This window comes from Ursus maritimus, unplaced genomic scaffold, assembly GCF_017311325.1.
Source record: "Ursus maritimus isolate PB19 unplaced genomic scaffold, ASM1731132v1 scaffold_3, whole genome shotgun sequence".
Lineage (NCBI taxonomy): Eukaryota > Metazoa > Chordata > Mammalia > Carnivora > Ursidae > Ursus > Ursus maritimus.
Genome location: NW_024425563.1, coordinates 4,709,217 through 4,729,412, shown reverse-complemented (window position 1 = coordinate 4,729,412; position 20,196 = coordinate 4,709,217). Strand labels below are relative to the sequence as shown.

Below are 20,196 nucleotides of genomic sequence, written 5' to 3'. Positions count from 1 at the left end.
AGACTTTATAAACCGTGTGGTTTCCAGGTGGGAGTGCGCTCTGTAGCGTAGTGTGGTCACCAGACTGCACTCGGTGATGTGTGTGATGAGTTTGTGGTGTCTGCGCCCCGAGAAGTCGTTCTATTCATGACGTGGTGAGAGTGGGTGCCTGATCTCTCAGTGACACCTTAGGAAACGGGATATGGAATAACAGTGTTGATCAGGATAGGGCTTAACAACCACAACCTAGGACAGGTTTTCGGGGTTTTGTTCTTTGCTTTTCCAAAAAAAAAAAAAGAAAAAAAGAGGGAGATAAAAATCACTGATACATTCACACAAAAGGATATACATTTTTGAGTTTACAGTTTTCTTCTTTGATCGTCAACTCCACCATTAACGCTGGATTGCTCTGGAAAGCCTTGGGCTGTGAGCACCGGAATTCTCGCTATGCAGTCCCTACCCAGAGGCGGTGCTCGAGGCCGGTCTGAGCGGAGCAGGAAGTGGGCGTGGCGTTCTCAGCCCCGTATCAGAGATGGGCTTGTGGGACGACGAAGTACTGGCCGTTAGCCCAGGCGTTCGCCGCCGCCTACCCTCCCGACGGCCTCGTCCCCTTGAGGTTGGCGCGTGGGGTGGTGTGAGGCTTGCTGGGCACACGGGCGTCGCACCCGCGAGCCCGTGGACGAGACCAGTGAGGTACACGCAGTCCTGCTGGCGGGGAGCCATGGTGGATACGAAGGGACGGCTTCTGAGGGTGCTTGATACAGCTGAGGTAGGAGAAACAAGTTCCGGGGCCAAACGTGTTCCAGAAGCCTCGTGTGGAAGTGGGACGTGTGTCCTCAAGTGGACGGGAGCTTCGAGTGGCTGGGAGGCACGGCGTCCTGCGCAGGAGCCCGTGGAGCGGTCTGCAGGCCCGCGTGGGTGCCGCCTCCCGCCAGACCGGTGCCGGCTCTCGGCCCAGGCTCCGGAGGCTGCCGTCTGGGGACCCGTCTCTATGGGGTCGCCCTGGAAGCGCCGCCTCCAGAGGGGGCTGCCGGTGGCGGAGCCGCCTGTGCTCCTGGCCTCGGTAGACTGTTGGGTGAGGGAGAAGCTGAGGGTTCTAAAGAGTTTTTTCCTTCGGAACGTGACTTTTCTTGTGAAGAGACGTCATAATTGTGGTTCTGATGGTCACTGGTGGTAAGGAAGGAACGTTTAAGTTGCAGACGGTGTTTTGGTGCCTTGCCCAGAGATGAACAAGATGGGCTGTGTCGCGTTTCTTTTTGCAGTTTATCATTTCTGACGTTCATATTCCTCGAAGACAGCGCCCACGTTCGGTCTTCCTCTCTTCAGACTGCACACAGACAGACACTTGTCCCTTAGGGACGTAATGTTTATTTATTGGACTTCTATTTCAAATGTACACAAAGTGCCCCGAAGGGAAGGGGTTTAGAGGTGCCCGTGATTCCTGCAGTGTTAACCGGGTGGTAATCACTGTGACGCCTGCTTTCTGGACATCCCCCCCCAGTAGGATAATAATAAGAATGACGTGGTGGTGTGCTGACTCATCTTTTGTTCCCGAGTGAGAAGTGAGAACCCCCAGTTTTCTCTCCATTAAGTTGTGTGCTCTGGGGAACATTTTAAAGAGGAAAATAATTTCTGTTCCTTTTGGTCGTTTTAGTGGGCTTCAGATTTGTGATTAGGGCAGAGTTTGTAAACATCATTTACATTCCATGTCTTCTTCATTTCTAACTTCGGAGGTTGGGGTCCGTTCTCAGTTATGGGGGCTCTCAGTCAGCCAGGGAGAACTCTGATTCTGGGCCACCTGCCCTCTGGCCTTTTTATGTCACGGCAGCATCTCTTCTGGAGAATGGAGACGAAAATTTAAAATGAAAACTGCTTTCCTTTTGGATCTGGGAGAAATAATTTGTGATAAAGAAAGCAAAGCTTTGTGGTGTGGAAATAAATGAAGAGCCAAATGAGAACGATCATGGCTGTTGGGGGGTCAGCCGCCATCGCGTGTGCTCGGTGGGGACGCAGAGGCAGGCACGGCGGAGGGACAACCTCACGGTGGAAAAGGGGTTCAGGTGAGCCCTGCCAGGGTCGTGGGCGCGGGGTTGCCGGGGCGGCTAACCGGAAGCAGGATCCTACAGGACCGGTCACGGGAGTGGATTTGGCTTTCCCCATTGGCCCGAAGTTGGAGGCGGGGGAAGCTAGGGCAGCTGGCCCTTAATCATCAGGTCCTGGCCAACTGGGGCTGCGGGCTGCGGGGTGGCTTCCCAGACTGGCCGCTGTGGGCTGGCGGGCGGCTTCCCAGGCTGGTCACTGTGGGCTGCGGGTCGGAGTTCTGTTGTCGCATACAGTCTGGCTGTTGTCTGCTCATATACATAGTCTCTGAATTGGAAAAATGAAATGTTGAAAAATGTGTGGGTGGTTGGTCCAGTCCACGTTCTTCATTACTCAGAACACAGAAGTTGGCTGTGCCAGTCCTGAGTTCCTGCTGTGATGTGGTTGTTACTTTATTTAAATGAAACATTTGAGGCATTTCTACTATATAACACACCTTTCCTGAAAAGAATTTGGGTTCCCAACTGCGGCCTCACGAGATGGTGACAGGGCCTCCAAGAAGATGGGGTGCCCGAGTTCTGGTGTTCCCCCCTCTGCTCCTGGCATTCAGCGTGGTCTCGGGGAACCACTTCACTTCCTTGGGCCTCGGGTCCTGTTGGAATGGACATGACGAGGGCCATCCCGTGGCTCTCCCTGGAGATTGTGATGGACCTGGGTTAGTTTCCTCGCACGGCCGGAACACAGGAGCACGAACAGGGCGGCATAACGGAAATGCATCGTCTCTCAGTCTGGGGCCAGAGGCCCGAGATTCAGGTGCAGCTGGGCTCGCTGGCAGGTGCCAGGGAAGGACGTGTTCTTGGTGGTCCCTGGGCTTGTCGCTCCAGAACTCCAGTCCCTCACGGCCTTCCCCTGCACCTGTCAGCGTCCACACTCCCCTTTTTATGAGGACACGAGTCCCACTGGATTAAGGCCACCCTGCTCCAGTGTGACCTCATCTTAGCCTCATTAGTCACAACTACAATGGCCCCTTTTCCAAAGAGGTCACATTCGGTGGTACTGGGGGTTAGGACTTCCACATATAAATTTTAGGGAAGGCAGTTCAACCCACGGCAAGATCCGTGAACTCATGTGGTCAGTACCAACCACACTTGCCGTTTGGGTTTCTTGGAACTGATGGTGGCCCACGTGCTCCTTGGGTGGGCTGAAGCCACAGCTGGGCAAGTGGTCACGTGTTACCCAGTCCTGTAGAAGGAGGGCCCTGAGGCACACCTCATGTGGGTGGGAATACATGGGGTGCCATGACCCTATGATGACCAGCTGTTAGGAATGCAGCCAGAGCGCCCTGGGCTGCAGGGTCATCGATAGGCATGGGGAACTGGGGTGCGCATGTCTGAGTAAGGGGTGGGTGTCTGGGTTCAGGGCACACTTGCTTCCTCCTCCTCCACGGGTCTCCCTGAAGGGTGCAGACCGTTTGTCCTGCCTCTCTGAAGCCACAGACACGGACGGCTCAGTGCAGGCCACATCCATGCATTCACTTTAGCATGCAGGCTGACAGCGGTGGGCCTGCCTCCTCATGCCTCTGCTCCCCCAGGGGAACCCCCCCTGGCCCCCCGTCCATCTGCGAAGGCAGAGCCTCTTCGCCAAGCCCCTTGGCAACTCTTGACTGGTCACAGGGCCCCTTGTATGGAAACTACTCAGAATTTCAAGACAGTGAGAGCTGATGGTTCAGCCTGAGCGTGGAGTCCTGTGTGGTCGCTTGGCCATTCGTCTACGATCCAGCCCTGGCCGGCGTCACTTAACGCCAGAATTCCCCAGAAACAAAGATGCCAAGTCCCAGTGAGCTCCCAGGATGCAGAGGCATGCAGGAAGGACTGAAGACATCACCTTGGTGCCAGCGGCCCGGACCTGTCACCTCGACAGGGGCCACCACGGAACGTGAATCCCTCCGCAGATGTAGGTGACTTTGCTTTAGCGTCCTGGTTTCCTTCAGTTCTTAAGGATACCCATTATCGAACGTGCCGTGTCCCCTCAGAGGAGCAGGCATGAGACCGACAGCTCGTGGATGCATATGCCTCGGGGTGTCTGGGCCGTGGTATTTATTGATTCATGAGTCTTCTGGTAAAACAGAGGAGAAGAGAAACAATTAGGTGCTGAAAAACATGTTTTAATTTCTTAAGTGGATCCATTACACTTTACACTTGAATAATAAATTAGAGCAGCTATGGGGCTGCCTGCGCGCCTCGTGCTTTTCCCCGTGCTCTGGACATCGCTCAGGTGACCTCAAGTCCAGGGCAGTGCCCTGCTGCCCACCTGCACCACCGCGCTTAGCACACTGTGTCACTTCCTGTGTTGCTGTCGTCCCCAGAGAGCGGTCCTCCCCCTGCCCTCATCTCTGAGCCGCTGGAGTGTCCTGCCTGGGACAATGTCTTTGTTCACTTGGGGCCTTGGGCCACCCCAGATGGTGTGTGCTGACGGTGGGATTTGGGGTGGGGGCCTTGGGTCACACAGGACCAGCTTGACCTCCAGAGTGGCTGGACACTGAAGGTCGGTGCCTGATGGAAGGTCATGGGTACGCATCCCTGAGCCCGAGGATTTGGGGCACCTGGGTTTGGGTGAGCTTCCCTGGTTGGCAGAACTCTGCGTGCATTGCCCCACGTGGATGCCAGGAGAAGGTAGTGCCGTCCACAGCCGCCCTGGGAGTGGACACCTTGGAACACGCTCGACCCTGCCTGGGAGCCTCCTCCCTGGGCCGACGTGAGGCTGTGTCTGTTCGCCGTTGTGAACCATAGCCATGAACACAACAGATTGCAGTGAGTTCTAGGAGTCCTTCCAGTGAATCATCAGAACTGAGGGTGGTCGGGGGGACCCCCCAAGCCCCACAAACACTATTGACTAAACTATTGGGTCAAAATTCCAAGAATTTCCAGGAATCTATTCGGCCCTGTCCCAGAATCAGCCCCTGGGTGGGTAAGGATGAAGCATTTATCTGCTCCTCCTGCCCCCTCATAACGTTTGTCCCTTGGAGTGTCTGATTTCACGAACTTCTGGAACAAGGTGGGCGAGTCGCTGAGCACCAGCGGGTGAGCCTCGGGCTGGTAGTGAGGGGTGCGCGGGGTGGGCGTGCTGGGCCGCAGCTGGGGAAGCGGGTCCCGGGCCTGCTGGGCTGCTTGGGAGGGCCCGGTGGGGGAGCCCCTAGGGAGGAGCCCAGCAGCACAGGTGTGCGGACGGACGGATGCCGGCACCCTCTGTGGGGATGGGCTGCGGAGCCGTCCTGCAAGGTCAAGGGAGCAGTCGTGCTCTGGACGTTGGTCACGGTGGAAACTGGGGACCTACTTTGGTTCTTTAAATTAAATCAAGCTGTTGCCTCTGTGAGCAGCCCCTGCATGTAAATATAACTGGCAAAAAGTGGGGTCTTGACTTTCCACACACATCTTGGCTTTCATTTTGCCCCTAGTTGGGCTCACGTTTAATGTCAGCCCTGAGCCATGATTGGACTTCTGTCATGATTCACTTTTGGTGCTGAGCGGGCCGTGGGGCATGTTACAGCTTTCTTCTTTGTCAGGTGAGAACGATGATCACCTGCAGGGTTCTTCTTTCTGGAATCACTCATTCATTTATTAAAACATATTTTAATACGTTCGTTCCTGATGTACAAATTCCTGTGGCCCCTGGAGAGATGTATGGTACATAGTCCCTGTGCTCTAGAATCATAATCTTTACTTATTAAAGGTTTATTTATTTATCTGAGAGACAGAGAGAAAGAGAGAGAGAAAGAGAGAGGGAGAAGCAGACTTTGCACCGAGCAGGAGCCGACGCGGGACTCTATCCCCAGGACCCTGGGATCATGACCTGAGCCCAAGGCAGACACCTAACCGACTGAGCCCCCCAGGCACCCCTAGAATCATAAGTTAATTCCAGTTAGTTAACAGGCAGTGTTATTAGTTTCGGGTGTACAATATAGTGACTCAGTACATCCTTATAACACCCGGTGCTCTCACAGCAAGTGCACTCTTAGTCCCCATCCCCTCTTTCCCCCGTCTGCCCACCCACCTCCCCTCTGGTCACCAGCAGTGTGTTCTCTAGAGTTAAGTGTCTGTTAGAATCATAATTCTCAGCCAGGATGGAGATTAAAGGGGAGGGCAGACTGTGCAGTTTACGGACCAGCTGATGGCTTTGAACCATGGGACAGAGACAGCGTTGGGCACAAGGCCACTGCCAGCAATGGACCCACTCAATTTCTCCACTCAGTTTCATTTTCCTTTTGGTCAAGTACCAATCGATTGAACCTGTGGTTGTATGACACGAGTCAGAAAGTGCAGAATGTAAAAATCTGTGAGAGTGAGCATGCAGACATTGTACTGGCAGTGTGCGCAGTGGTTATGGACTCTAGCTATCGTTTACAAAGGGAACTTGTCTTCATAACACAAAGCAAGGACAGGATTTCAACAACTGTGGCCACAGAGTTCAGGCAAGAGTTTGTATAAGCATTGATCAATTCAGACAACACTTATGTACCTTTTACTTTTACAAGGTTGTCTTTTTATCCCCGAAGAGCCTTCTACTAATGAATGTTGGACTTGGGCTGCCGTGCGTTGGCCCACGTTGAGGTTGTCCTTCAGAACTGATTGTCCTAACTCTCCACTGGCGAGCGTGTTGGTTGGCGACAGAGAGAATATACTGAAAACACAGTGAGGTAATTCAACAGAGTTAGGTTGGAAGGGAATTTTAAGAAATACCTGTCCCGATTCTTGCAAGAGAAGCTGTTGATGCTTTCAAGGCAGTCCCATCCAAGCCCACACTTTCTTTCCCTTGCGGGGAAAAGCTCCCTGCTATTCTGGGGGATAAAATTTTCCACCTCTGTGTATCTCTGTTGTTGCCAAAAATATTTGGCTGTGGCCTGGAGCTGAGGCTTCAGTGTCAGCCTGGGTCATGAAGTGTGTCAGGAGAAGCTTCCTCCATCTGCCCTCTGGGTAGATGATGCCCTGTGAGTAGGGGGTGCCTTCCTGGGTAGGGGGTGCCCTCGGTAGGTGGCGTGTCCTGGGAGGTGGTTCTCCTGGGACGTGGTGCCTTCTGGACAGGTGGCTCATTCTGCTGCCTTTGAGGGACGCAGTTGAAATGCCCAGTTTGCTTCGGGCCTCCTCAGACCCTTGCTCCTTTTTTCACCTCCATTTGTCACCAGTCTGATGCTCAGTATGTTGCTTACTGTCCCGTATGGGTGCGTCTGACCTCTGTCTCTGCAGCGGTGAGAAGCACGTGGGCTCCTCCCCGGGAGCAGCGCATGCAGACGGGGGCTGAACACAGGGCCCGCCGGAATCCTTTGTGTGGGGACAAGAGAACCGGAAGAACAAGAGAAAGATTGTGGGGGAGGAAGTAGCTGGCCCAGCTGTCCCCATTGTCGGGAGGGACGCACAGATAAATGCTAGTTCCAGCTTTAGTTAAATTGTATTTTTTGTAGGATCAGATTCTTTGAACAATTTTAGAAATCAAAATGTTACCGTGTGACTATGAACCAGGAACAGAGAGAACCCACGTCAGCTGAAGACAGAGGCTCACGTTTACTGTTCGATTGAAGCGTAAGACGAATCCAAGGATTAGAGCGGAAAAAAGCCAAAAAGAAATCATTTAAGCGGTTCTTATTCTAGAAACTCTGTAACCTCTCCTTGAGGGTGAGTAATGATTCCTGTCAGGCAAGTTAGAAAATATTCCCATTTCATGAATCTAATTATTTACAAACAAGCTTCCCAGGAATAGAGGAGGTTAATCGGCCTAAATTTTTTCCCTCCACATATTTATTGGGCTGATGTAAGAGTGGAATTTTTATTTGCAAATAAAAGAATCTACTTATTTAGACTGCCCCTGACAGAAAACTATATCAATAGTAGCTTTAATACATATATATTTTTTTTGTTTTTTGTTTTTTTCATGTAGCTGTCCATGGCTACCATCACGGTTTCCGTGAAGACCTCAGGGCCCCTGTTCCCTGCAATGTTCTGACCTTCCAGCCCTAGATTGAGGCCCCCATTCTCCTAGCCCAAAGTGGTGGCTGGAGCTCCAGCTGACGCATTTGCATTCTGGCCAGCTGGTGAAGGAAGTGACAGAAAGAGCATGGCTTCTCCCTTCTCAGGATACTTCCTGGAAACACCATGTGACACTTTCTAGAACTTGGTCACATGGCAACAACGGACTGCAAGGTGGCCATGGGTCTCACTAAGAATCAGTGATTTATTATTCAGGAATAGGGGAGTGGGTGTTGGGCAGTAATGAGCAGTCTCTGGCTACAGCTGAGTTGAAGGATCAATTTTTATAGATTTCTTTGTAAAGAGGGTGGGCTGGGGACTCCAAGGACAACGTGCTGAGCCTCATTCCTGGCCCGCAGGCTTCGGGGCCGCCCCGCCCTGCCGTCTCAGGGGCACTGACATTCAACTCCATTCCCCAGGAGTCCCTCCGCTCAGCCTCCGGGTGCACTGACAGTTTCCAGGGCTCTTTTCTTTGATCATAAGGAAATAGAACGCTTACCTGGATGACGCTCACGGATGGCTTTTAACTGCCTGTGAACACAGCCAATTCTGCCTGATTCGGCCCACTGAGAGTAGGAATGAGACCATAGAAATACCCAGAGGAATCCTTCATTCCAACCTCATAGTTTCTTTTCTTTTTCTTTTTCTTTCTTTGAACGTTTACTATAGCTTTTTATCCTTTCTGTAGTAGGCAGAATTCTAGGATGGTCCCTAAGATTACTCTTTTAATTTATGATCAATTAACATAGTACACCGTTAGTTTCAGATGTAGAATTCAGTGATTCATCAGTTGCATATAACACCCAGTGCTCATCACATCACTTGCCCTCCTTAGTGCCCATCACCCTGTTACCCCATCTTGCCCCACCTCCCCTCCAGCAACCCTCAGTTTGTTTCCTAGAGTTGAGTCTCTCATGGTTTGTCTCCTTCTCTGATTTAATCTTATTTTATTTTTCTGTCTCTTAACCTCACAGTTTCAGTCCCCTTCCTTACCCCCTTTCCCTCCGACTACTATTTAAGGCAAACACAATGGAATAAAATCAAGCCCCTGTGTTAGTTTGCCAGGACTACTGTAACAACCTGCCACATCTGGGGGGCTTTGAACAGCAGGAGTGGTTTCTCTCCCCGCTCTGGAGGCAGGAGGTTTGAAATCAGGTGTCAGCCCGGCCACACCCAGTGCTTCTGGTGCGGGCTGGCGCTCCTTGGGGTCCCCAGGCTGGTGGCTGCGTCCCCACTGTCCTGTCGTCTTCCCTCTGTGTGTCTGTTTGCATGTTCTCCTGCACGTGTCTCTCCTCTTCTTGTAAGGACCCTTGTCATACTGGGTTAGGGGCTCACCCTACTCCAGTAGGACCTTGTCTTAACTTACATCTGAATTTCATCAGCAAAGACCCCATTTCCAAACGAAGTCCCATTCTTAGGGACCAGCGGTTGGGACTTCAACCTAGCTTCTTGTGGGACACGAGCCAGCCCGTTAGCGTGCAAGTCCATGCTGGAGGCTGGTGTTCAGGGCCCCTCACCAGCATCTTCAGTGCCGGTGGACAACACCTGTTCCGACTGACCCAGCTGTGCACTAACTAGGGGAATATCATTCCTGTATGCGCTCCAGCTTTTAAATTCTCCACTGGTTCCAGCAGCATAAGGATCTTGAAAAATGAAAAGGAAAAGAGATCAAAAGATCCAATTTTCCAAAAGCTCTTGGTTGTGAGGCTGGAATAAAAGAGTTGGCCCTTCACATGATTGTCCAGGGAAGACTGGATCCTTGCCACCCCCAGGGCGCTCCTTGGACTGGAGGCATCGACGTGTCCCAGGAATTTGTGAGCAGTGTGGCCTCTCAGGTCCTGCCCCAGACCTACGGAATCTGACTCTGCACTTAACAGGCTCCCAGGTGATTTGTGTGCATAGTCAAGTTTGGGAAACGGGCCTAGAAGAGTAGAGTGGCAGAGGAAGGAAGAGAGAGCCTGACTCTCACATGCTTTGATAATTCTAGCAAAGCCAGATCCCTGGTTAGACTTGGAAAGGCTGTTGGTTTCATGGTTGAGAAGTTCTCATGGGAGCCGATGGGAAGAAGGCTGAACTGTTGCAGGGTGGGGAGGGACGGCGTGGGTGCTTCCTTCGGCCGGCCTGATCCAAGGTGGTTGATTCAAGGAGCAGAGGGGGTGAGCTGGCTGGTAGTGTCTTCAGGGCTGAGTTGCTTTCCAGCCTGGGGAAGAGTGAGGGAGGAATGTGTGGGGCCCTGTGCACCAGGAGAGGGCTGGGGGTAAGGAGGAACCCGAGGAGGTGCCCCACCATTCTGACCCTCACACACCGGCACCCCCCAGGTCGACTAGTTATTTTTTGTTTGTTTGTTTCCCCGAGCTTTATTGGGTCTAATTGCCATACAACACTGGGTACACTTAAGGTGTCCATACTACCTACTTCTGAATGAATGTCTAACAGATCAAAGTTTTAAATTTTACAATTAGAAACAACTCACTTAAAGTGCAGATGTTCTGTTGAAGCAATTAGCTTGAGACTGTAGACTGAAGTGAGAAATGAGAAATGTCCTTTCTCTAGGAGGGTAGGGAGCGTGGGGCAGGAGGGCGTGAGGTGCGTGAACTGAGGGGCCGAGGAAGCCAGGGGCACACTTGGTCCACTTCTGGTCTCTTGTGGTTCTGCCACGTGGGGGTTTCATGCTGACCCCTCCCCGGCCCACTCAGAGCTGGAAGGGAATCAGATCCTTATGGCTTCATGTGGAAGAGAGTTTGGATTCTGCAGGTTGAAGCCAAGGCAAGCCCCGTGTGGACATTCGTGATCTGTGTAACTGAAGGCCTGGTGCTTGGTCCCCCTTGTTGACAGCACGAGAATCCAGGAGCTTACCTTGCAGGGATGTTGGAGAACCAGCGAGGATAACGCCTGCCCTCTGCAAAATCACTGTTGCTATGATGGTGCTTAAATGTGGCCGATGTCTGTGTAAAGGAGCACCATTCTTGGAGCATTCGTTGGCCAGAAGAATGGGACATCTGGCTACCATTCTAAACAGCTGTGATCTTGATTCAGGGACAAGACATCCACGAGACGTCCCTAATGATGCCAGGAGTCAGGGGCTCCAAGGGTCAGCACAGCATGCGGTTGTGTGGGCTCCGTGGCTGGGGGAGGTCTCTGTGGGGGAAGAGACTTTATTTATTTGAGAGAGTGAGCGCGCACAAGCAGGGAGAGCAGCAGAGAGAGGGAGAACAGGCTCCCTCCTGAGCAGGGACCCCAACGTGGGGCTCAGTCCCAGGACCCTGGAATCATGACCTGAGCCCCCCAGGCGCCCCTGGAGCAAGAGACTTAAGGAAGTTTTCATAAGTTAGAGCCACAAAGCTAAGCAAACGGAGATGTTCACCTACCGGCTGCCCCGTGTCGGTCAGTTGGGGCTGAGAGTCTGCGGCTGTCCGCCAGGGTGACTTCATTGTCTGGGCCTGGCGGAGGGGTGCGCTGGGGAGGAACTGGGGAGGCCGGGTGCATAAATTGGATCAAGAAGATTGGAAAATGACCGAGGGAGTGGGTAATCTGTTTCCGCAATGGCGCTTTCTGAAATTCTAATTAGTGGTAGCAATTGGGTTCTGTGATTTTTTTCTTCTGTGCAGTCTCAACAAAACCAATTAAGTCTTACTGCGTCCATACATTACCACGAGTACAGGCCATAAGCAAGCGAAGGCCTATTTAGTCTGACTGTCGGCTCTTGGCTTTTAATGGAAAATCAATTTATTTCAGCTTATTAAACTATTAGTGCATATTGGATATTAACTCCACTTTTTCTTTAAACCCCTCTCTCTCTTCCTTCTCTCAGGCGCCAGGGAGGAGACTCTAGGACTTCAGAGATGGCGTGTGGGGGGAACCCCGCAGGAAGCAGGGGAGCAGACCAGATGCTCACTAGATGCTTGGGTGCTCAGGGAACTTCGCGGTTGATCACAAAGTTCCTCGCGGCTTCTAGAGTCTGTGATCAAGCAGGAGCTTTGAAATGCCACGTTCTGTTAGGAAGCGGTCCTGTGGGGAACCCGCTCGATGCGTGGCCAGTGCCTCGCTTCAAGGGTGCGGATGGTATTGGGGGGTATAGGCTAGAGGAGGGGGCACTTTCTAAAACCGGGAAGAGGCAGGGGGATTTAAAGCGATGGCGCTCAGTTCTTTGGTCACGCACGAGTCTAGATGTTACCTTGAAGGTGTTCAGTAGGTGTGATTAGCAGGTGTGGTATAAGTTGACTTTGGTTTTTATAGTTATTTATTTGTGCGTTTATTTTATTTATTTATTTTTTATTTTTATTTTTTAAAAGATTTTATTTATTTATTTACCAGAGATAGAGACAGCCAGTGAGGGAGGGAACACAAGCAGTGGGAGAGGAAGAAGCAGGCTCCTAGCAGAGGAGCCTGATGCGGGGCTCGAACCCATAACGCCGGGATCACGCCCTGAGCCGAAGGTAGATACTTAACGACTGCGCCACCCAGGCGCCCCTGTTCATTTATTTTAAAAATGTTAACATTTGAGTATAGTTGATGCATAATGTGACGTCCGTTTCAGGCGTACAACACAGTGATTTGACGTCTCTAAGCGCCAGGCTGTGCTCGCCACATGCGTAATTCCCGTCTCACCGTACGATGCTGTCACATTACCATTGACTCTATTCTCTATGCTGAACCTTCTATTCCCGTGACTCCTTCATTCTGTAACTGGGAGCCTGTACCTCCTGCTCCCCTCCCCCACCCCCCGCCTCTCCCCTCCCGCAACCGCCAGTTTGTTCTCTGTATTTATAGATCTGTACAATCTAAGTGAAGGAGATGACCCTTCCTAATGTGGGTGGGCCTCATCTAATCAGCTGGTGGCTTTTTTTTTTTTTTAGAGCACGCATGTGAGAGTGGGGTGTGGGGAGGGGCAGAGGGAGAGGGAGAGAGAGAATCTCAAGCAGACTCCCTGCCCAGTGTAGAGCCTGACACGGGGCTTGTTCCCATGACCCCGAGATCACGACCTGAGCTGAAACCTAGCGTTGGACGCTCAACCAACTGAGCCACCAGGTTCCCCATATCAGCTGCCGGCTTTAATTAAGAGCAAAGACTAAGGGTTCCTTAAGAAGAAATCCTGCCTCAAGGCTGGAGTAGCAGCTCCTGCCTACGCTTCCAGCCTGCATCCTGCCCTGCGTATTTCAGATTCAAAACTGCAACACCGACTTTTACCTGAGTTTTCAGACTGCCGGTCCACCCTCCCAGTTTCACACTTTCCAGGTCCTACAACTCTTCATACACGTCTGTGTCCTATTCAGTCTGTTCTCTGCAGAGCCCAGACGCACCTGAACTACCATCCCTCTCTCTCCAGACCGGGGGGTTCTGGGTAACTGCTGCCATGCTCTTTCCTCCCGACCCCAAATGCACCCTCAGAATCTTCTGGAAGAGTCCATGAATGCAGTTGTTCAGAGTTGGCACTGGAGAGAAAAATGTGCTGTTCTAATTTTAGGGGATTCTCTTTGTGGTTGTTGGCTGATAAAACCAGTGATTGTTCTCATGTTAAGTACCTTCTAATTAATTTTTCAACGAACATTTGTGGTTTTCTGATGCCGAAATACGGAGCATTTCTTGGCACGCACCCAGCTGGTTGCTCACTGTGGGCGGAGCTGGGGAAGGGGCTGAGGCAGGAATGGCTTCACGCATTCCCAGGACCTCCACCGCTTACTGGACTTGGTAAGCTGCGTTCACGGGGGCTGGGTGGTGTCATAGTGGGGCGGTGGGAGTGGGTCTTGGGCACCCATGAGCTCGGAGCTAGGGCGGCCTGGGTTCACCATGTACATGAGGTGATGTACGTCATGCTATGTCCCTCGAGCAACCTGTCCAGTCACCCAGATGCGACAGAGACAGCGGTCACTGGGTGCATGGAAAATTGGGTTTTTAACCAGAAAGGGGAGACAGCAGAGGAAGGACTTTGACTCAACGGGACGTGGGTGCGCTCACGCGCGCTGCTGTGTGGGGGGCTGCGGCGGTTGTGGGGGATGATTGCTATGACAAATGATGCCATTAATAAATGAGGAGGAGCTTTTAAATTAACAGCAGCCCAAGATTGGAGATTAATTTTTAAAATGTTTCCTAACAAGAAAAATGAAGCAAATAAATCCCGACAATTAGGAAGTAATGAAGACCTTGCAAGAATAGCTTACTGCCAAAGGCAGATAACGGGATTCCCCGTACGTCTGAAGCGAAGTCTGAAGCAAATGTAAATCGGCAGGCCCGGGTCCACGCATCTCCGGCACCGGGGGAGTTGGCTGGCTTGCTTTTTGAACCCAACCAGTCATCTCTGAAAGATCTTAGAGAGCATGCAGAGAAAGGCAATTGCAGTGAGCGAGCTGGATCCCTGTCCCCTCGGCCCTCACCTGTCCCACCCATCCCACCTGTGGCCGGTGCTGACGGGGCAGCAGGGGGCGGTGGCTCTGCACCGACCGGATGCTCCTGAACATGCCAGCCTCTTGGATGGCGGCTGGTGATCTTTGGGGCCGCCCCAGCTTGTACAGGTGACAAAGGACTCAGGAGCCTGGACACGGGGGCAGTTCCAGGAGCTGGACAAAGTGAGCAGGGGGCCTTAGATGCATCGTGCTTCACAGATGCGGACCGTTTTGGATTGTGTGCTGCTAGTGACTGCGTTTTTTGTACCTAAAGCCTAGACTTATAAAAATTTCCCTCTTAATCTCAATTTGTTCAAGCATGCCATCTAAACATTGGTAACTGACTGTGGCCTCCAGCTTCCTGACGTCCTCCGAGGCCTTCCTCTTCCGCGCCAGTCCTACGTCAGCTGCTGGACGCCTCGTCCTGACTCTGATGGCTCTCTCTGCACAGCCTTCTGCCATCTGAGGATTTTGCAAGCGGAGGACAGGCCTGCATCTACTGAACGTTCGCTGTGTGCCAGGCACTGAGCTAGCCGAGTTGCGGGGGTTTGATTGTATAGTCCTCTGAGCCACCCAGGGCCTAGCATCCTTATTCTCGTTTTGTAGATGACGAGACAGAGGCTGGGCAGCGCATCGTCGAGCAGCAAGTCAGTGGACGAGGAGGATTTGGATACACCAGGCCCGCTGTGTGCAGAAGCCACAGGGACCCCACCCCCGTGTGCACAGCAGGGGTTGCAAATGCCAACGTCTGTGGGGTCGGTGTGAGGGCCGGGGATCTGGGCAGAGAGGGTGTGGTGAGCTGAGAAGCATGCCGTGTAAAGGCATTTGTTAGGGGCTCAGTCGTGTCCCCCAGATTCATGTGTGGAGGTCTGTAATACCTGAGGTGACTTTACTTGGAAATAAGGTCCACACGTAATTAGCAGACAGCTAGTAGGGGAGGTCATGCTGAAGCAAGGTGGCTCGGCTCCACCATGACCGTGTCCTTATAAGAAGGGAGCTGGGGCATGACACACACAAAGGGGGACGCCAAGCGAGGACGGAGGCGGGTGACGCTTCCACACCCCCAGGAACACTGTGGATTAGCCGGCCCTCCACCCCCAGCCCTCCGAAGGCCCGTTCATACCCGGATCTCAGACTTCATTTGCCGAACTGTGAGACGGTAAATTGCTGTCCTTAAGCTGCTCAGCTTAAGTTTGTTAACAGCCCTAGCAAACGAATACAGTATTCATGTTTGAAATCATCCGAAAGGTTGGCACCTGCCAGACCAAACCAAAATGGTGGCACACTGACTTTGGCCACAGCAGCCCGTGATCTGCTGTTCTAAACGCTTGGCCACTTCGTAAAAACGTCCCATGACCTTTTTCCCTGAACCGACCAGCGATCTTGGAGGTGGAAGGTTCTTGGCCTCTGCCTAGCCAGCTTGCAAGAGAGGGGAGAGACCAGAACTTTGCTTAACCTTCGAACTGATATCTTCCCCTGGATGCCCTCTGGCACATGTGAACTGTTGGTAATGACCCTGGCTGGTCATAAGAGCGTACAATGCCAGGCATGGTTCTAAACGCTTTCCGCAAACCAATTCTTCTAATTCTCCCCCAAAACTCCGCGAATTACTATTGTCATGCCCTGTGTTTAGACTTGGAAACTAAGGTGTGAACTAGGTACTTGCTGGCTGGCATGTACTTAATAAACAATGTTGATTTTATTTTTTGTATCTGAAAAGCCTCAAGGATTAACATTTGTTTATTTCTGTTGTGTTTTTTTCACTATTCAAATAATTCTGGCCCTCATCTCCAATATTGGTGGGAGGACTCGTATCTCGGTGTTTTGATGATTTTGTGGGTGAATGGGAGATAGGCTTATATTCTTCCATGCGTGAAAGTTGGAAACTCACTTACTTTTAAGTTAGGGATGGTGATGGAAAGGAAACCGGGTGGAGACAAGTCAGTGAAGACACTGGAAGCCAGCGCCAGCCGTCCGCCATATTTATGTTCTTCAACATCTTGCCCCAGCAAAGACATAAGCAACACTCTCTGGAATGAGATACTGTTCACATCTGGATTCAGGGATGGGTTTGCCAGGAAGCTGCCTGAGGCACTGATCTGTAATATGTATTTAGACAATATTTGAATAACCCAGCAACACAGTACCAGTTTCCCCATGTCTGACATAACGAACAAAGTGTACATTTTTAGCCCCATTTATGCAGAAGAAGATCCATAAAAGATTCATTACCATCAATTCCAAATAGGGTAAAATATTATATTACATTCAGGGCACTTAATGAATGTCTTATTTTGACTATGAAGAGGTATGAAATATTTATTAATAGAAAAGTCATTTCTTCCCACCTCCACTGAATCTACAGTGGTCAGATACAAAAGACTGTTGTTCAGAAGGGGCACCGTAGCACTAGGTTTCCTGGCATGATGCATAACCTCATTTGTCCGTGTAGCTGTCTCCCTTGTGAACTGGGCTGGCCCCGAGGCTTGTGTTCCTTGATGTTTCCCCTTACCTGTCTTTCTGCACACCTCCCACCTTCTGGGAGCCCCATCTCTGTTCCTCACATACCCCGCACACCACAACTTTCAAGTAGGGCTGCCGGATAAAATACAGGACGTCCAGTTAAGCGGAAATTTCTCATAAATAATGCATAATATTTTTAGCATAAGTGTGTCTCATGCAATATTAATGGCACATTCCAAGCATTACATGGGATATACTTATGCTAAAAAATTATTCATTGTTTATCTGAAATTCAAATACACCTGGATGCGCTGTGTTTTTATTTGCTAAATCTGGCAACCATACTCTGGTGGTTTGGGTCATTTTTGGAAGAGATGTGTGTGGTGTGTGTGTAAGGGGTTATGGAATTGTATGAATTACTGATTCATTGTGTAGGTTAATCTTTGGCTTATGATTAAACAATAAAACCATCTATTTCACGAGTGAAGACAGACATATGAACAGCAACTCCGCAGAACGGAATGCCTTCCTTGTACACGACATCATCTAATACTTGCTTAGGAGGTGGTGTGTTCCTTTCCTTTTACTAGTGAGCACCCTGCAAGGTCCAGTGCATGCCCTGCTCTCCAAACCACTGAATCTCCTCTTGGGTCAACCCCTAACACCTCCCATTTGCCCTTCTCCTTTCGTTAGCTCATAATCGTGTTTATAAGCCCTGACCTGAGAATCTAGAGCCCTAGGTTTTAATCCTGGGTCCTATTTATTGTGTGAACCTCAGTATGTTTTTTCACCTCTCTGACCCTCAGTGTCCTGGTCTCCCAATCAGGACGTATGTGGAGCTGTCAGGGTTGCAGGGAGAGGAAAAGGCAGCAGGGATGCGAAGGGGCTGGGATGGGCCAACGCTGGGCATGAGCCCTCCACTCTCCTTCCTCCCTTTGTTCTCCCACTCCTTTGGTTCCGGTTCCAGGAGGCGAGCGACACCTGTCTTGCAGGGTTCGTGGTGGGTCAGTGATCACGGTGGGTCTGGCTCTTGGTGATTTGCAAGCCGCCTATCCCAGAGGAGGACGCCAGAGGGCGCCACACACCACCGACTGCCTGCTTGGCCGGTGCGCATCCAGGCTCCGGGCTGGCGCCAAGGTGCAGAGCAGGTGACAGTGGAGAGCGCCGCACCCACTACCAGCCGGGGTCAGTTGTGAGTTGCGATCTGAAGTTACCTTTACTTTAAAGTCTTATTGTTGCATGGAGTGGTAATGAACTGAACGGGCTTTAGGCGGCAGAGCAAACTGTTTTCCTCCAGAGCGAATGTGGCCCTAAGACCCTCTCAGTTCTTTGGGAACAAGAACCCAGAGGCAAGAGCAAAGGGTCCAGGGCCCCTGCTCCTCTCTGCCGCTCCTAGACCTGGGGCTTCAGCTGGGTGGGATATGCCTGGGAAGTGGGCCCTGAACCCAAGAGGACTGGCAGGCTGCCGCACGTCCCAGAGCTCCCTCTCAGACCCTGATTTCTCATGCACACCTGACAGGCCGCCCAGTCGTCAGCCTCTTAGCACATCAGAGGGGAAGCGAAGGCTGCTGTCCAGCTGAGGCGATGACCCTGGATATAGAGAAGGCAGAAACCAGCTCAGCCCTGCAGTCAGTGTGCATGGGGACGGTTCCCCGTGCTGAGGAGGAAGTGTGATCAGGATTCATGGCTGACGAAGGTGTGAAGAGTCCGTGCCAGTTGAAGAAAGCCTTTAGTTACCACGGCTCTCAGAAGGTGTTGGTGAATGAATAAGCAGGTCTAATGAGTCCTCTAGAAACGTTACTTAAGGCACTATCTTGTTTATTGACACCCTGAACCCTGGGAATTTGCTGTGTTGGTTTGTAATGACAAGGGTTACTTGAAAGTCGTCTGTGCTGTAGGTTTTCGTGGGTGGTAATGTTTTTTAAAAAATGTCCCCAGCGTCTTCTGGTTGTTGGTGAGTGTTGGGATGGGGACGGAGAGGTGACACCATGGGGCAGTCTGGTGTGTGTGGGGGCTGCTGCAGTGACCGTTCACACTGCTGGGCGTGTGGTGATGGAGATCTTTGCTGCTACCTCCAGAACCTCCCCTCGCTGAGGTTCCCCTAGGAGGAGGGGAGGCAGGTGGGACACCTGGGAGTGTCTTGTGGCAGCCTGGCTGTTCCAGGCTGTGGAGGAAGGGTCTGACGGGTGTAGGATTGCCTGGCAAGGGCTGAACTGTGGCGCTTCGTGGTCGTGCGCCCTCTTGGCTGTGTTTCTCTTTTCTCCGTACGGCCCCGGGCTCACCTGCGTGCACACACGCACCCCTGTGTCCCACAAGAACAGAGGTCGGAGAGGCAATGGCTGCGGGCTCCCAGGAGACTGGTTTCGGGCCATGTGAGAGTCACACTGTGCTGGACACCAAGCGTGGCAGGTGGAACATCGGACAGACGGACAGAGAGAGCGTCGAATATTGACTGTGCCAGGCTCCCCCCTCCCCCCATCCGTCAGCAGCCCTGTCCATCAGCTCCTTACCTGACAGAGGCCTTTATGGCTTTGCAAGCTCAGTGTCTGCACATTCACGCTCTGCAGGGTCTGATGACCAAGTGTGCCCTCCACTCCCTCCTGTCTCCATCCTGTCGCCTTCGCCGGAGTCCGATCTTGACCAGCAGATCTAACGGAAGCTGTCTCAAAGAACATACAGCCCGCACCAGGTTTCAGTAGGAAAACCAGCAAAGTCGGTGGGATGTGTTCTTGGGATTTGTCTGTCATGCACACATCGTGGGCACAGAGCCGTGGCTCTGGAAATATATTCTGCACTGCTTCATTTGTGCCCGTGGGTGGTGTGGTCTTACCCTCGGAGATCTGGAGAAATTGGAATGTTCTTCAGAGCCAGGGGCTGCGGGGGCCGCGGAGACCCTGTGCTCCTTGCGCTCGGCATTTGGAGATAAGAGGTCTGCAGAGCTCATTGCCAGCCACAGGGCACCTGGCGTGGCAGAGGAAAGTTCTATTTTCCTAAAGATAAGGAGAGATGAGGAGATCCCTTACTTGTAGGATATTTAATTCAAGGTAACACATGTGTCTTTGTGAGAGGCCATTTTTAAAGCTACTGTGACTAGTAACAGGTGGATGTGGGGATGTGCGCTCAGGGCCGTGCCACCTCCAGCCCCCCAGTCGTGAAGGACTCACCCTGACAGGCAGCTCTTGGCTGAAGCCCCCGCAGGAATCCCTGCGGAGAGCGCCCCAGGCCACGCCCAGTTCCTGGCCCCGGTTTCTCCCCTTTGCTCCCCCTCCAGCCATTTGTCCCTGCTTCAGACCCTCACCCAGGGTCGGCTGAGGTCT

General features: G+C 52.0%; 1 long non-coding RNA gene across 3 annotated transcripts in view; it reads left to right on the top strand.

Moving 5' to 3' along the window:
• Positions 1-516: 516 nt before the first annotated feature.
• Positions 517-20,196, top strand: part of LOC121105775 — a 366,257-nt gene continuing 346,577 nt past the window's right edge. Inside the window, exon 1 of one of the 3 annotated variants that reach the window (XR_005838433.1) lies at positions 517-748. This is a non-coding gene — a long non-coding RNA (uncharacterized LOC121105775). The remainder of the gene's footprint in view (positions 749-20,196) is intronic. The other 2 variants (XR_005838435.1, XR_005838434.1) reach the window with 2 other exon arrangements.